Here is a 6,437-nt window from a genome sequence, read left to right on the forward strand (position 1 = left end):
TGAGAATTAGTTTGAAGAACACAGTGGGTCTCTGACTGAGATGCAAGAGATCTTGAGGCCCAACAAGCGTGTAATCAAATGAAAGATGTGTGCATATTCTGAGGGATTCATTATGTTTCAGTGTGAAGTTCTGTAAGTCATGTCAAGAAAGGTACAGTTTTCTTGCGCGTTGGGACTGTCACTAGTGAAGTCAGATGTGGGAGTGATCCATTGGTTTAATGATATGTGCATAAAAGTACAGTGTTAGATAAAATCCTTTGGGTGAGAGTGAAGAGATTTAGGAGGAGATGAAGAGGGGGTAAAATTTAGCAGCTCCAATGCTCTTTCTGGAGAACTGGATCTGTTGAATTGTAGGACCAGGAATAGAAAGCACCTAAACCCTTGTTTTGAATAAGCCAAACAAAAATGTTGGAGTTGGTGGTAGAGTTGTCACGGGCCCCGTTCCCTATGTGTTGTGTAGTATTTGCAAAAAAGCTTGTGGAGATGAGGAAACTGGGTTACAGAGAAGCAAAATGATCTAACACCATCCAAGGGAGCAGAAGCAGAACCCAGTTTTCCTGAGTCCCTGCTCAGTAGTCTGACTCCTACGCTACATAGTTGCTATGAGATCCCTAAGTGCTGGTTCTCCAACAGTCTGTTACCATGGAACGTGTGTGCTTTGAAATGTTTTGAGTATGTAATTGCTGGCAGAGCTGGTGAAAAAAAAATTAAGCTTGATGTACATCCTGAGGGAAGAGGAGCATGATTCTTTTTTCCACCCCCTTTTACCAGTCCCTAAACAGCTGTCACTATATCCTTTCCAGCTTATCCTTACATTTGCACCCTAGTGAGCCATTGGTAAGTAACAAGCTGTTCCTTGATGTCCAGTATCTTCTGCTGTTTGTGCGCCACAGGCAGCAACAGCTCACTGGAGACATACATGCATTAGCCTGTCAGAACTGTATATCAAACTGACCTGTCCCCCCACAGATGGGAAGAGAGGGGGGCGGAGAACACGGGCTGAGCACACAATCTCAACCTGAAGGCTTGCACTGTTAAATTCTGCTTAGGAATTTCCTTACTTCTAGCATTACAGACAACCTCTGCTTAACACTGTTTTGCTATAACGCTCATTTTAAATCAATACCTGATTTCACTTAGCACTCAGCGAGTTTCATTATAACGCTTGCAGTCGCCACCTTGGATCATCAAATACTTTTGTTTTCACTTAATGCTATTTTTGCTTAACACTGTTTTTCAGGAACCAACTGCGAGAGCTAAGTAGTGGTTGCCTGTATTGAAAAACCATTTCATATGCTACCTCGACCTGACAAGACAGTGACTCTTCATGTGGCATAAATGAGACATGGTAAGAACTGAGATGAAGGTTTCTTAATCTACAGAATGTGCTACATGGGGATGTCTGGGAGCAGAGGAGCCTCATGGTGCAGAAACAGGAAAACAAAAAAAAGTACTTTGTTCAGTAGAGATCTAGTGAGACCCCTTTCCATCATTATAATTGTCCCAGAAAAATCTTTGTTGTCCTTGTCTAGTGGGTTTCTGTTTTTCACCTAACCATCTCTTTCTCCTTCCTCCCTGGATTCCCCTCTCTACCTTCAGGTTCCTCCTGTTTTGCCAATTTCTTCCCTCACCGAATAATAAGATGGATCACATCTTGGTGCTTCAGTGCTTGTTCCCTTCCTGTGAAGTTATTCCAGATTTACCTCAATGTAATTTAGACAAGGATTTGAGTACCTGACAGCCAGCAAAGTTAGATAGTTAAATTCACTATAGCCTGTAATCCATTCAAAACACTAATCTTATGAATGTGTTCTTCAACTTCACATAAATGAAAGAATAGTACTCTGTAGTCTTAGGTCTGTAGAGGTATTGGAGGGAACAAAAGCACGTGTGCTTGTGGAAGGAAAATCTACAGTATAGGTACTTTTATAAAATGCAGGTTTATGTATATTTAATGATGTTAGGGTATAAAGAAAGACTGAAGTATGGGCAAAATGACAATATACAATACCAGTCAGGAGGAAGAAAAGCAGACTTCAGCACACTCTAGTGGTTTTTTTCAGTCTGACATTTTAATTGAGGTAGTCAGTGTCATGTTAGTTTGAAGTCAGGCAGGAGGCAGGGTAGATCAAGGATGTCAGAGATACAGGCTGTGCTGTCCCTGGGTCTAAGTTGACCCATGTGCTGCACATGCTACACAAGCAGGGACTGGGATGTGCGCCACACACGAAGCCTGTTCTAGCTACTCTGGGGTCCATGCTCCGTGATCTGGCTGCTTTTCAGGCACTACATGCAGCCAGAACAAGTGCCATGTGCAGTGGATCTGGCATATGGGGCTGGGTGAAGAAGGGGACCATCCCCACACTACTCATCTGGCCTGCAGCACCAGGTGAGTTTGACACTTCTGTACTAGTTATATCAGAGGTGCATAACCTTTTGTAAACGACAGCTTAGTTGTAACTGGACTTGGGATGACTCCTTTCCAATTTTTTTAAAATTAGAGTTGCTCAGGACCTTTCACTCTAGTACTGTGTAAAATCACCTATTGAATAGGTAAGTGAGCCCTTAGAAGGATATCACACAATTCTCAATGTCTGCCTAACGAGAACCTGATTTTAAAACATGCATATATATTCAGCAATTGTGGGAATATATGACTGGAAAAACATATATAGTGAAAAGTTCATACACACACTTTCTTTCCAGAGAAATACTGTAGACTTTAGCCTTCTTTTGCTCCATTTATGGTTAAATCTAATTTAACTGCACTGCAGCAACTGAGCTAGTTTAAAGTTCAATTTTTATTTTATTTTTTAGAAGTGAAATTCAATACTATTTCAGTTTCCCTAATTCACTTTAAGTAAAACTTCAAAGCAAACCAGCTGTCTTGAAAAGTACAGTGGGAAAGGGTATGCCAGCTGGACTGTGGGAGGGAAAGAAGTCCTTAAAGGCAATATAAGCTGCTTTAAATACTTTTTGAATCCTGTTGCTGAAGTAAATTAGATTTTACCACTAAGCTGCCACATTTCAGGTTAAGTGCAAATAACCTATTTATAGTCCTAGAGATTATATTTTAAATGCTTGTTTTTTTTAATCTCTCCCAATATCCAGTATGACCAGTACCTACTTTCTAAATTTTTTAGAAATAAAAAATGTATTTATGTGAACAATATGAATATTTAAGAACAGATCATTATAAGTTCTGAATATCTGTGCTGGAGCTGTCGGCCTTCTGCTGTTATAAAAACACCTTTTTTCAAAACATTTTTTTCCAAAGAGAACTCCAGCCACTATCCTATGGCTGATATAATCTATGTCAATTGCCCCCATTTAATGTATTGGGTGTAAGGGGGTGAAGAAGGCGCCAGGCTCGGGTGAGCCCCGAGCCAACGCGACCCGGCGCAGCTTGCGTGCCATGGCTTATGGCGGGCGGCGGAAACTTACCTCCTGCAGAGACCCGGAAGCGGCAGGTGCCAGAGCGACCCAGACTGGCATAAGAAGAGCATCGGAGCAGCACAGTGGCGCGGCGGATCCGGAAGCAGCAGGTGCCGGACCCAACGCCGGCGGGAGCACTCTCCAGCGGATCCAAGCCATTTGGAGGTGCAGTTGGACCTTCTGGGGTAAGCAGGGCTCCCCAGCGGGGCTCAAAACCCAGGGAAGCGGGCCCAGCAAGGCCGAAGAGGGCTAAACGCCGTGGGGAGCAGCAGGGACCCTGTACAGGCCGGAGCCGTAGTGGACGGCAAGGGGGTGGACCCCGGGGATGAAGGAGTCGCTGGTACATTTTTTCTTTTATCTTCGGGTAATGCAGGCGAAGCAGCCCATCGTGGAGTAAACGGGGTGATTTTCCCACCCTTCGGCAGACAAGGTAGCACTGGGGCCAGCAGTTGAGATCTGAAGCCGGCGGTACACCCTAGATGCCCTCAGCCGTGATTTTCTTTCCGTTGACTTCACTGTGCTTTATTCTGGTGCTATCCTGGAGCATCATAAGCGGATGACCGATCCGGTCAGACAGTCCTACCCGGTGGATTGGGCGAGATTGTAGGGGTGGAGGAGCCCTCAGAACTCAGGGACCCCAGAGAAGAGGAGAGTCTCATTTCTGGACTATATGCGCCAAACCAACTGATGTACAGATCAACATCCAAGTCGTGGCAGGTGAGGCAGACACGTACGTTCGTCCAAACCGGGGTGAGTCACTCTTTGTCTTCCCGGGAGCAGTCCCTAGAGGTTGGGTCGGCGGCGGCCAAAGACATACCTAGCCTCTCTCACATTGGGTTTTAAATTAACATTGTCTATTACTTATTAGATCAAAACTCCAGTTTAAGGGCTAATGGACAAGCAGACAAAAACAAACACATATTTTTAAATATGTAACAATGGCCAATTCCTATTGTTACTGGTGGCCTCCATTGCGTGCCTTTTAGTGTATGCTGTACTACAAATTAAACCCTCTGCTCTAGTATGTCTCCTGTATATAATAATCCTACAGAAACAATGTATAAAGTAAACTGAATATAAACTTTATAAATCTTATCTACAAATACGCTATAAAAGGAATTCTTCAGAAACCTGTGGTCTGCTTCCCCATTTAAGAACATTAGAATTATGGAAAAATGAGCAGATATAAAATAGCAGAGTGAAAAAGAAAATGCAGGTCTGCAAAGAAGATATGTTTGCATTTTAAATATGTATGATTATCTTTTGCTTGCACTGATTTTACTCAAAGCCAGTGGAAAATTTTATGCAATATGCATTAGTACGACCCAGTTTCTAAAAAATGGGTGCCCTGCAGTCTTCATAGTGTAATATCTGATTTTTGTTAAATACTACTTAATGTACTCCTGACCTGTTTTAAGAACTAGAAACCTGCAACAACTCATAGAGAGAGTGGGAGAGACTGTGTGTGCATGTGTGCGTGTTTTTTTTGCAGGTAGGAGGTTGAGTTTTTCTTTGTAGGAGTTGTTTGTCTTTGCAATGAATCCAGGTTATATAATTTCATCATTAGATATTATTGTTATAGATTTTTAAGACAGTATAAATGGCTCAATTTCTAAATGGAAATTGTCATACTTGGTCTGTGGTTCATTTACCCCACGATTCTATACTGGCAGCAGCCAACACCATGCCCTTCCAAGGAAGTTAAAAGAAAGAGATAAAAAATAGGAGTGTATGAAACGAGCTGTATTCGATTCAGATTCGGTCTGAATCGGGGACAGTGATTCGATTCGTTGATTCAGATCACTGTCCCCGATTCTATTCAGCTGAACCCAAATCTGAAGATTTGATGCTGATTCAGAGAATCCGTGATTCAGCCATAGACACAGTTTTAAATGTTTTTTCTATATACCTTGAGGTACCAGGCTCATAAATGCTGCGATGCTGGGGCAGATGAAGTATCCCACAGGAGTGTGTGGGGGCTCCGCGTTCTCAGCAGCGAACCCAGAAATGGACTGTAAGTACTTATGGTCCACTTCCAGGTCTGCTGGGGAGCATGCAGGGGGGCCCTCTGCAACCCCCAGCTCAGCAATTGGCTGTGGGGGGAGCCCGGGTGCCCCCCCAGACCCAGGAGGCACCAGTCACCCAGCCAAGGGCATGCTTCCTTGTGGACCCGGAAGTGGACCGGAAGTGCTTGTGGTCCACTTCCAAGCCTGCTGCCGAGTGCGCTGGGGAGCCCCCCATGCTCCTGTGAGACACTCCATCCGCCCCAGCATCTCAGCAGTCACGAGCCGCCTGGTACCTTGAGGTATGTCTAAAGCTGTGTCTGCGTCTGAATCGCTGAATATTTTCAAATCTCTCTGAATCAATTCAGAGGGTTCCAATTCAATTTAGAGAAATTAAAGGGTCTCCCATTTCAATCTAGATTTGGAGATTCAGCCACCAAATAGGGCCAAATCTCCACCGAATTGAATTAGGGACTGAAGCTTTGCATAGCCCTACTAAAAAAGAATAGACATTTCTGGGACAATAGACCCCCAGAGAACTTTCCCTCTAACTCTAGGGGTTAGAAAATGAACCCTCATTCTTTGTAGCACATACCTCTTCCAAATTCAAATCTGCTAACATGTACTGTATTAACTCTGGTTATTCTTAGACTCTATATAAATACTCTTTTGAGTATTAGGTGAAAAATTCTGTTTAGAAATCTCAGCCACACATGTGAAAATGTTTTTAAAAATACAGACAATATTAGGAGAGAGGAAGAGGGATATCTGGGGGAGAAATAAGAGAGAGTTCCTCAAAAACATTTGGAAAAATATGTCCTTTCAAAGCTTTATTAAAAATATTTTTTTTCAATAGTGAAACAAATATATAATGCAAAATAGTATCTAATTGTATATGAAGTGAAATGTATAACATGGTATTTATTTAATACAGTACAGTTTACAAGTTATGTAGCATATCTTAATGATCACAACATTTAACTAAAAAGCTAAATTGTA

General features: G+C 42.7%; 1 long non-coding RNA gene across 2 annotated transcripts; it reads left to right on the top strand.

The window, feature by feature from the left end:
* The first annotated feature begins 844 nt into the window (after positions 1–844).
* On the top strand, positions 845–5,294 carry LOC149872914 (uncharacterized). Of its 2 annotated transcripts, none has more exons than XR_016440784.1 (3): positions 845–1,348; positions 2,284–3,620; positions 3,809–5,294. It is a non-coding gene; the product is annotated as an uncharacterized LOC149872914 (long non-coding RNA). The 2 variants fall into 2 exon arrangements; XR_016440785.1 differs by having other exon boundaries at positions 3,454–3,620.
* Positions 5,295–6,437: the final 1,143 nt, after the last annotated feature.

This window comes from Crocodylus siamensis, chromosome 1, assembly GCF_052110815.1.
Source record: "Crocodylus siamensis isolate JL-2025a chromosome 1, ASM5211081v1, whole genome shotgun sequence".
Lineage (NCBI taxonomy): Eukaryota > Metazoa > Chordata > Crocodylia > Crocodylidae > Crocodylus > Crocodylus siamensis.